The following is an 11,922-nucleotide window of genomic DNA, read 5'->3' as shown; positions in this document are numbered from 1 at the left end:
TTTTAACAACTGTTCATAATTTAGAATATAATGATCTTCAATGTCATCAAACTATAGATATCACTAGCAAAACAAAAAATGCCTGGTAGTTGACATACTATGAACTACTGTATACTATAGGACATAGTTGTAATAAAACAAGTCTTTAGTACAGTATGTACCAGTCTTCCTTAGCCCATACCAGATGTTCTAGATAACACCATCAAATCATAATGATTAGCTGCTTTGGATTACAGCACTCAGGTCCTACTGTTACTTGTGCATTCATTTTACTGAAATTCCTGACAAGAACCGTTATGCATTTTATCAAAAGATATCTTGAACTGGTTAGAGAGTAATAAAGTTTGCGGTAGACAGCAATGCATTAAGTGAAATACAACATTCCTTATCCTTTACAGGGTTCATGGACAATGGAATGTAAACTTTTCTATTCTCATTATTTTGGACCTACATTGTAAAGTTGTTATATCTCTCTTATTTCAGGATATCAAAAAGAGTACTTTAAGTGACATTGGAAAGCAAAGGATCTTTACAGGTTGATTAAGGATTACTGTGGTCCACTTCCACAGCTGAATAATACCTTCACCTAAAGCCTTCGTGTCTTGTATATGACGTCCTCTGAGTGGTAAGACATGTTAATTTACCTTTATTATTGTTTTATGCTTGTCTTTATATATTAAAACTAATTGTAAATGAAAAGTTTACAGATACCGGAATTTGTTTACAAAGTTAGGTACATGTGTTTTGTACCCAAAGCATACATTTGCATTAAGTTGGTCTGCTCTCCCAGAGCATGTATGTTTTTTAAAATTTATTTACTAGCTGCTCACATTCTCACATTTGGGCCGATGTTACAGTAAGCAAAATAATTTATTATTTCACTACTACAACAAAAGCCCCCTATTTCAGAAAAAAATTTTTTTTTATTAAATACTCATTAGAATCCAGATACAAGACAACAAAAAGAATAAAAATAATTTAAAATACAGGACTCAACTCATTATGGATAAACAGAGTTCAGGAAACCAATATTGTTTACTATATGATTATCAATAATAAAAAGGGCATAAGTATGATCCACAAGGGTGGTACTCATGAACCATCAGGGAACATCAGGATAGCTTATTCTTTTACATTCATACATAATCTCCAGAGGCTTAGTGAGTAAAATTCCCAAAAAATGCATCTAGGAAAAAAAGGGGATCATCACTCTCCCTACAATGCCCCTATAGTGCCCTACATGCAGAGTGGTCGTCCTGAAAAGGACGTCTCCACGAACCTTAAGATTCACCACTATTATAGCATTATCAAGCCTTACAAACAATATAAGTAGACAAGATTCCTAACAGTCCATAGAAACCTCAAACTTCAATTCTCAATGCAAATCTATGTAATTATATTTAAATAAATCATTAACACCCCCGTTGCCAACAAAACCTATTTAAACACATTGAAAAAAAAGAAAAAACATTAAAGACAAAGTTGTCTTCACCTTCTCACTCCTCCTCATTGCTTACTCTAAATCTCATGAACTTTTCTACAGTACTTCAAGCCAACCAGCTTTCAATATTGACTATCCACTTTATATATATATATATATATATATATATATATATATATATATATATATATATATAAAAGACCATCATCCCCAAATTTCCTCAAACTCAGTCAAACAATCTGTTTTTTAATATATATCCCCCATTCAAAAGATATAACCTTTCTTATCTTTGCAGCGAAATCTACTGTTGGGGAGGCAGGCTGCATCCAACAAGCAGTAATCAGCTTCCACGCCTGATATAGAGCTCTCTGAATTCCCAAGAGAGTATGCCCATCAAACCCATCAACAAAACCCAATACACAGAAACTGGGATTAAGACCAATATTGACAAGATATATCTTCTTAATTAAGATCCATATTACATTTTGGGCAGTCTGAGTTTAATCTAATATCTAGAGATAAGCGAGTACCCAAATGCTCGGGTCCTCATTATTCTACTTGAGCTTTTCGTAAAATTCGAGAGTTCTATTCGAGTAACAAACCCCATTGAAGTCAATTTTTTCCTCTCTCTCTCTCTCTCTCTCTCTCTCTCCTCCACCCAGCCAGCCACATACTGCCATGGACGTGCGCACGCTGGCACGTCACGACAGGAAATGCTAATGCGGGGAGGGGTCAAAACTGGGGCGGGGTCGAACACACCATGGTACTCACTCGAGTATGGAGCACCATCGAGTATGCTAATACTCGAACGAGCATCAAGCTCGGAAGAGTACGTTCGCTCAACTCTACTAATATCCATATTAAACAACTTTAACGGAGCATGATAAGCTCTATGCACTAAATATAACTGTGCTACCATTGACTTTCAGATAGAGATATCACTAAAATTATACGCAGCACTGCAGCCGATGTGTCATCACTAATTTACTCCAAGTATTTTTCTCATTTTTCTTTTTCTCTTTCACTTTTATTGGGAATTGTTGTAAATTAATAAGAAAGCATCTGCCTATATGAATGAGATGTTTCCCCTTTTGTAGCTAAAGAACATCCCAAGAAAAGTCACCAAAGGGCATTGAACCCTTTGCAGTGATGACTGATTACTGGGATAACCGGTTTGTGTTAGTATTGAGATGGTTTTGCAAAAATCATTTGACCCCCGTTAAAGTCAATGGGAGTAAAAATCAGGTTCCTTAAATTTTCCTCCAGAAGGTCCCCAGTGGAAGTAAAGCCAATCAAATTGCAAGGGAATATAGCCACACATCTGGGGAACACTATGCTCCTCCCCAAAAATGGTCAAAATAGTGTACATTGCTTCAATCGTAGCATAGGGGTGTCACTGAAAATAAAACAAGGTCCACATAGGTTCTCCTAGATCAAAGCACAGATTTGGATTTCTCATAAAATTCTCTATCAGATACATTTGACGCAAGCACTCCTTCCCATTTGAAAATATCGACTTGGTTCCAAGATGGCAGCATATAAAATGGTTTCCATGTTGGACATTGCCTTTCACAATTTTGCCCCCTTCCACTTAGTAAGATGCCACACACAAGATGGCATTCCCAACCACTGTTTACCATTTATTCAGGTCTCTCCATAACTTTGGACCACCCTGTTTATGTGTATTGAAATGTAAATATATGTGTTTTTAAATATAGCAATGTCATCCCCCAATATATTCCCTCAGCACAATGTTTTAACTTCTAGGAAAGACAAATATAGCTACAATATATAAACTATAAGACCACTGTGATTGGATATAAAAACAAAAAAGACAAATAAAAATAAGCGACTTCCACCCAATTTTAAGTCACAAACACATAAAACAACTACACTATAAATCATCATCAGCAGCAGTAAATGTGATTTACACGCAACGATTATCACTCAAAGCGATAGCCGTTGCATGTATATGTGTGCCCATCGTGCACTTACAGTGCACTTTTTGTCCATCACTGAGTTCAGCTCAGCTTAAAATCCATCGTCCCTAAAGGACCGCATGCTAAGTTCTCCTTGGGGAGTGCTGATAACATTGTTTCAGCTGCTGTCCTACTGGAGAACAATAGAGATGTATTTGGAGTACAGACCACCTGCTGTTCTCTAAATACACACAAATGAAGCTAGTTAGCTACTAATGGGCTGATTGACCTATTAGTACCTAATGCAAAATGATCGCCTCTAAACTGTCAATTTCTGACAAATTTTGAGCAATCATCTTTGTGTGTAAATGGACCCTAACTCCTCCAATCAATCTTCTGATTGATAACATATCCTCCTGGATATGTTATTGTCAACAACACAGATATTAAAGGGGTTGTCCCGCGCCGAAACGGGTTTTTTTTTTTTTCAACCCCCCCCCCCCCCGTTCGGCGCGAGACAACCCCGATGCAGGGACCTAAAGAAAGCTTACCGGAGCGCTTACCTTAATCCCCGCGCTCCGATGACTTCTATACTTACCGGTGAAGATGGCCGCCGGGAACCTCTTCCTCCGTGGACCGCAGCTCTTCTGTGCGGTCCATTGCCGATTCCAGCCTCCTGATTGGCTGGAATCGGCACGTGACGGGGCGGAGCTACACGGAGCTACACGGAGCCCCATAGAGAACAGGAGAAGACCTGGACTGCGCAAGCGCGGCTAATTTGGCCATTGGAGGGCGAAAATTAGTCGGCATCATGGAGACGAGGACGCCAGCAACGGAGCAGGTAAGTATAAAACTTTTTAGAACTTCTGTATGGCTCATAATTAATGCACAATGTATATTACAAAGTGCATTATTATGGCCATGCAGAAGTGTATAGACCCACTTGCTGCCGCGGGACAACCCCTTTAAGGCTCTCTAATTGCACAAAATAGCAGTTGAAATTGTACTTAAATCTTGACAAATGCCACTATTGCTACCTTGCAAAGATCTTACTTATATTAAATCATTAAGAATATAGACACTCTTAGAAACACATTCGTATGCTAAGTTTTCCCATTTCATCATTGAAATACATTTACTCTGACCTTTACTCACTTATTGATATTTTACCTTCAGCTTTTCATTTTTATAAAGAATAGATATTGCATATTGATGAGAATATTCACTGCAAATTATTGCAAGGTTAAAGTCAAAGGGGAATTCGATGAATCCTGTCAGTAGGCAGCATTATACACAATATTTCCCATTTTTCTTTATTTCCACCTAATATATATGCAGCCATCTTTGGCCATGAATTTCATGCTTCGCAATCTGTACATAAAGCTATTCAGCCATGAAGTTTGCAGTTTTGTCCCTTTTTTTTACCTTTTCTGTTCTATAAGTTCTGGCCATCAGTGTAAAAGTATTGCTTTCATTATGGCCATCTAGAAAGGAATAGTAACAAGACCAAGGCCTAGCTATAATGGCTGGAGGGGCAGTGTAGTGGTCACACCAGGGATAGAAAGGCCCCTCTGCCATTTGGGACTGCAGTATAAAAAATGGCCAAATTAGGTATGAGGCCATGTTATAGATTTTTCAGGTACTTCAAGTTCTGACCAAGATCTACGGTATGGCTCATGATGCACATTGCCTACTTTAAATGGTCAAAGTATGGAAGAAGGAAATTCACATTTGCTTTGTTTCCTAAAAGATTGTGTTGACCATGTGAAATGATGGTTCTTGGGAAAATATGTGCGCCTCAAAATCGTATTGTTTCATGATAATGAACAAGCCGCACTTATGAGACAAACATAAAATCAGATTGGTTTACAGTTCGGTAAGAGTTAATATATGCTAGTTGGATTTTTCAGGGAAAGGGGGAGGTGAACATCTCAAGAATTAATTCTCTCAGCGGAAGGGACAATTTGGGTGACTAAAAACATGCACTAAGAGCTCCTTCACGTGGGCAAATGAGCAAACCCTACGGGGGCAAAGAGTGCAGTACAATACACCGCACACAGGACAAATACATTGCACTGAGGCATGCACAATTGCGCATACACCCTTTGTGAAGGAGACCTTTTTGAACGCTTTTAGTCCCCCAAGTTGTCCCTTCCACTGACACAAGTAATTCTCGAGAGGTTCACCTCCCCTTTTTCTTGAAAAATTCAACAAGCATATATTAACTCTTACCAAACTCGTCTTGATTTTAACTCGCCTTTTTAGCTAATGAGGTCTAGATGTGTTCTTTTTCTAGTGGAATTGCACATCTCCTTGCATATTCGCACCCCCATGGACTTCTATGGAGACCCTTAGTGCGCAAATCCGAACAAAAGTAGGGCACACTGCATTTCTTTGTGTATGCAAAATACGGAAATGCATATGAACTAGAGATGAGCGAACTTACTCGTTTAGGGCGTTTTTGCACTCAAGCACCGCTTTTTCTGAGTAACCGACTACTCGGGCGAAAAGATTCGGGGGGCGCTGGGGGTGAGCGGGGGGTTGCAGAGGAGAGTGGGGGTAGAGAGAGAGCTCCCCCCTGTTCCCCACCTCTACCCCCGGCTCTACCACGCCGTCCCCCGGAGCCCCCGGAATCTTTTCGTTCGAGTAGTCAGTTACTCTGAAAAAGTGGTGCTTGAGTGCAAAAACGCCCTAAACGAGTAAGTTCGCTCATCTTTAGTATGAACACATTGAAATCAATGGATTCTATTCTCTGCGCATTATACGCCAAAAACGCTGCAATGCTCCCGTGTAGGTGCAATCTAACTATAAAATAATGCAGTCACCATGAGTTAATACACTAGGAGCATCTTACAGTTCTCCTTTCTTATTGGGTTGTTATACAGTATTCATGATCTAAGACTGATCCTTTCAGAGTTCTCTGGACACAGGAGTTTGAGCAGCACTAGGAGTCAACTGTCTTACTTTACATGCGCACCCTGCATGGATCACTAGGAGGCATCTTCTGTAGCTTGGCACCTGCACTTCTTGAGTCTAATCTTAAGACTATGAATACCCCTTCTTTTGCTCTTCATTTGAATGTTCAAAACTGTAAATACACTTGGTAGACTAAAGACTTATAAAAGCACTTGTTACTTCTCAAAGATCAGTATTGTCAATGCAGTATAACGTTTATGGCTTTTCCTGGATATAAAAGTTGAACAATAATAAAATGCAGGAAAACTGCTCAAGCAATAGAATTTAGTGTTGCCAGATATTGGATTTATCAAGGTGCTTGATAACATTCTGGCCCATCTTAACCCTTTGCAATCCAGTTTTAGATTCATGGTTTCCTAGGGGGCTTTCTCTTTCTGCCATTATACAATGGCACCACCTGCTGGCTAGAGCCAGTACTGCGGTATTGGACATGCCAGAGAGGCCCCCAACAACAGAGCGGCCAGTAATATACAGTAAGAATACCCTGCCAGACGTCTTCTGCCATCAGAAGCTGTACAGCCTTCAATCAGAATGTCTTTAGACTTCAGACAGTGGATTGGAATGGGTTAATATCATATCATCATGTAGTTGCTCAAAATACATGGTGCACATCTCTCCCGTCACATCTCAAAGACATTCCATTGGAGATGTGGGGGTTGTAGAAGCATTGGAGTAGAGTGCACTCATAGTCATGTCTCAAGGAATGTATGATATGCTACAGTCTCTGCAATGGGGAGTTGACAAGAGTTGAAAGAATCCAATTTAAAAAGGTAAATAGTGGTCAGAAAAAAATCACATCTAGTTGACTGCAGGAAGCGGACAGCTCCGTAGATTGTGCAGTGGCACAAATTGGTACTACAAGCTGAGTCTTATTTAAGTGAATGAGACTCAGCCTATAGTCTCAATCTGGGCCACTATGCAGTATATGGATCTGTCTACTCTCAGTAGCAAAATAGCTAGAAGTGGGACAAGCCCACTGTAAGTGGACATGTCTCTCTTGTAAGATATGGTGTTTAGTGATGCCTTCTTATAAGCTTGATCTATGAGAAGAAAATGGAATTTTTAGCTCTAAATATAGTAGATGATGTTTCTGCTCAGTAACAAAGTCGGGTTGGAAAAGCAGGATTAATTTTGATGAAAGTTTTCTGTATTCTCTGGTACTGGTTATAGGGAGTGTTTGTCAGCAAAAGTTTGTAATGAAAGAGGCAAAAGATTACAATGAAAGCAATTTTACAATGAAAGATAACTATTCTGTTATAAACCTAGTCACAGACAAAACAATATCTACCGTTGACAAAAAATGATGGACACAGCTTACCTCCTCACCCTCCCTGCACAGGTCACAGAGTACGTCCAGAACATAGAATTCATTAACTCATCTCCAGACACCAGTTTCCTATGTCCATGTGGCCTCATTATGGATCAATGTGACATGGATCTGCAAAATAGCACCCGTAGTCTACTATGGGCAGAATCTGTGCCTTTGAGTGCCGCTGATTTTGAAGAGTTTCCTTTTTTTAAGGTGTTTTGGTGAAATCTGTGAGAAAAAAATTGCTGCATGTCTCATCGCATTCCATACTACTATGGCAGCCTCACACGGGGTTAAGCGCATATATGTTCACAATAGCGTGGCGTTTATGCGTTGTGCAGGGAACATGATCGCTTGCTATCACGCCTGTATTGGCACTTTTTACGGTACTTTTTATCACTGCCTGGACCGTTCACATCACCACCATGTTTGAGTAATTAGTCCCAGGTATTATCGACTTTCCACATGAAATTGGGCAGTTCAGTGAGCAATTTCATGAAGACGTGTTTTTTTGGTGCTCAATTGCACACCAAAATAGAGCATATTGTGTTTTTCTTTCGCTCGCGTGAAATGCGCTGGTGTAAAAAACCCATGTGAAGGAACCATGTGAAATCAACGGGTTCTATTCACTGTGTATTTCACACGCAGATTTTGCATGCACAAATTCACCCATGTGCAGCCACCCTTAAGGAATATACCCCACAATGTCTACCATATGGTGGTTTATGCAATGCCCATGGGTTTGTAGTATTCCGTGTGCTTCAGTACGGTGTCTGCATGTGGCAGTGCCATGTGCATCAACTTTTTGATCTTGCTATCAAGCGCTTTGCTTCCCTCCAAATGTCTTTAAAGCATCAAAATCATATTTACTGTAGTTTAACACGTTAAACAGTTTGTGTTTAGATGTATCAAACAAGAAAAAACATAAAGCTAGCACAAAAAACACATAAACATTCCATCTGCAACTTGTTATTTTCTGAGTTACATTCTTTAAAGCATTGGCTTTTATGCACCCGAATCAATGTAACCTTACCTTGACAAAGCGAGAAAAGTAACCTCTTCACATGCAGAAACTTGGAAAGAAGTTTGGCAACTTCACTGTGAGTAATCGGAGGTCTCGTTGGGTGGCATTGATTGAAAGCTGCTGCAATGACACGTGCTCCGTTCACCTGACGTAAGGAGAATCTCACCACATTCTGCTTGGGACAACAGCAATATTCACATTGCTGGTAGGGAAATCTCAGTGCTAGGGCGGCCTCAGACGAGCGTATGCACAAGTACGCACGTTTCAGCGTAATGATTTGATTTTGCACATGTATCGGCACATTTTTCCTGTACTTTTCTACGAACACAGGGCATGTTTATATGGACTCTGGACACCCCCCACCATAATTTGAATGCCTCCTGGTGAGCAAATATCCAGGAAAATAGAGCACATTCTATTTTTTTTTGTTTTTGCACGAATGAAACACGCGCAAAATTCTTAAAGGTGAACAGACCCAGTGAGATCAGCAGGTTTTGTTCTGCATGTATTGTGTGCATATAAGCTTATCTGAAGCCCCTTTTAACATAAAAAAATAAATAAAAATTGTGTTAAAATGAAGCACGCCATTGTTGGTGACATTCTCTGCCAGTTTAATATGTCAAGAAATTGAGGATGGAGATACATTTTGGTAGAGATGGCTGGTTATGCATCCACTCAGCTCTGTAGTATCCACATCCCCGTCACAGATTCTTTATTCTAATCCTGTAAAAACCTGTTTAAATGTTGTACTGTTTGTAGCTATATATGTTACAGACCATAGTACTAAGCGATGGCAGACAGGGCATTCTAAACCCGAGACACTAAACATTTGCATTAGGTATTATAGAATTTTATAGGATTAGGCTTTTTTCCAGTCCTGGAGAAAATACCTTCATTTAGACATTTAGATATATCTAGACTTCCATTAATGCTCCAGCTTTAGAAACATTAGCATTTTTGACATTAAGACAGTTTTTTGTTTGCCTTTGAAAAGGTTACCAATTGAAGTGTGATAAGAAACAATTACCTGTGCAGTTTTTCTATGATTTTCTGTAATTTAACATTTCACTCCAACTTAATGGAGGTCTTCTTTGTAGCCATGAAATATAATTATTTGTATACTTATGACACAAACTGAGCATTCTAAGCTTGAAGAGAATATATTGCCTACTTTTAGCCCTGTAATTTATGCTTATGGGCTTAAAGTAGGTGACCCACTGAGTCTGGGCCCATATATTCGCAATGATTATCAATCAAAATTTGCTCAAAGGCCATCGTTTGAGCAATAATCATTGTGTGTAAATGCTGCCATCTTTCACTCTTCGGCTGAGCAATGATTTTTAGGTCAGCATAAAATTCATCATTCAGCCAGAGAGAAGATAACACAGACCGCATGCTGTGTTTGCTGTCCATGGTGCTGTATTCTCCACTGGACCACTGATTACATTGTATTCAGCAGAATGTTTGTGGTAGAACACCTGCTGCTCTCTGCATACAGCTTCATAAGCTTATTTACCATTAGCAGTTTATGCAAAACGATCACTCAAAATCACTAGTGTCCTATCTTTTGAATGATTATCTTTGCATGTAAATGGGCCTTAAGTGTTATACTTACCTCTCCTATTGTCCCCCCACTGTCACAGCTAAACGACGCTACTCAATGCATTGAGCATTGTGCTAAGTAGTCTCCCCATTCTAATATTATAATGGGCAGACTACTTAGCAGCGCCGCCCAATGCATTGCAGCAGTGGTTTCCAGCCATGACACAGGGGGAATAATGGAAGAGATAAGTATAGCACTTACATACCCGGGCTCACCTATTTTCAGGCCATAAACTTAGATTATGGGGCTAAAATTAGAGAGTCTCTTTACAAAACTTCATTTTTACGGCTTCAGTAAACAGATTGCAGAAAGTTGTCTGGCACATTTTGATTTAGAATGTTCTCAAGGTAAACAAGACAAATGTATTTATTAGACTTGTAAATACAGGATTAAGAACAATGGTCCACTTCACTTCAAGTTTCTACTTTTCAGCATATACATTTTGTTTTGATGTCCTTCAGAAGAATACAGCTGAATGCGTGAACTGTTACCTTATTATAAAAGGAATCTCATTTACAGAACAGATGTCTTTTAATTGATGCTCAATGTAGATATTCTTGACATACTTGAAAATAATGGCAAATGCAATCCAGCAAACTTCTATAGTATTGAACGGCTGCTGTGTTAAGTGAATGTCGAGGGGTGGGGAGAGCGAGGAGAGAAATCTCCTCCAGCCACCTGGCTGCAAGCCAACAATACTTGCTCCTACAGCATGGGAGTGTTAAAGTTGTGCTTCTGGGACCTGTGGTTCCACAGACTTCTTTGTGCACACCTTCAGGTAGGGGTTGATTAAGCTGGCTGGGTGTGGTATTCTCCACCAGCCAATCCTCCTGGTCTGTGGCAGATGAATGCCAGCAAACTCTTGTGAGATATTGCTGGTCATTTTAGTGCTTTACTGTTGTATCCTGTGTTAATCCCACTCAGAGCTGGTGTTTGCATGCTTGTCTGTAGTGCCCCTCTCTCCTCCCCTGAAGACGGTCTGCGCACCTGATGTCCCTCCTCTCCTTTTATTGTGTAGTGTGTGGTATGGTGAACGCACAACTGCAGGGGGCTCGCAGGTTTCTTCTTATCCCTGGTCAGGTGTGGCCTCCAAACGTCTTAGGTCCTGTGTGTTTTTGGTGCTTCTCTGCAGGTTCTTAATCAGGGATAGCCAGGTCCCAGATGAAGACAGTGGGGTCGACCTTATCAGTACGATTACCCTGCTTTTAGGCAGGTGTTTTCCTCTTTCTTTGATTAGTAAGGGACAGGGGTCCTTCCATTATAGCCAGGAGAGGTGCACCTGGTCCTTGCAAATACTACGTGTGAGTGTTTGCATTTTTAAATAGGACACGTTTGCATCCATTCAGAGGAGTGGCGCTTAAGTGCGCCGAGCGGATGTAGCAGAGAGCAAGTACATGCAGGAACGTGTGTCAGGCATCATTTGTCCGACAGTTGTCCTGTGTAAATGGAGCCTAACTTGTGTGTAATAACTTTTCGCAACAAGTCATCCTATCTTAAGCCATGAAAATCTATTGTTCTCTTGTCTTAACACAATAAAAACCATTGTAATTTAAAGGGTAAACAAACTGGGGCATAATAATGGCCCTTTTACAGGGTCGCCAGCTCTCCTGCAGAGTGTTTACACAGAGAGACTTGCCTCTGGATCACAGG

At 40.1% G+C, this 11,922-nt stretch overlaps 1 protein-coding gene across 1 annotated transcript in view; it reads left to right on the top strand.

Annotated features, from left to right (window-relative positions):
- Nucleotides 1–569: 569 nt before the first annotated feature.
- Nucleotides 570–11,922, top strand: part of TENM1 (teneurin transmembrane protein 1) — a 616,814-nt gene continuing 605,461 nt past the window's right edge. Inside the window, exon 1 of the mRNA XM_066581697.1 lies at nucleotides 570–625. The gene's annotated coding sequence lies outside the window, so the exon portion shown is untranslated. The remainder of the gene's footprint in view (nucleotides 626–11,922) is intronic.

This window comes from Eleutherodactylus coqui, chromosome 10, assembly GCF_035609145.1.
Source record: "Eleutherodactylus coqui strain aEleCoq1 chromosome 10, aEleCoq1.hap1, whole genome shotgun sequence".
Lineage (NCBI taxonomy): Eukaryota > Metazoa > Chordata > Amphibia > Anura > Eleutherodactylidae > Eleutherodactylus > Eleutherodactylus coqui.
Note: the sequence above shows the minus strand (reverse complement) of the source record. Positions and strands in the feature narration are given on the sequence as shown.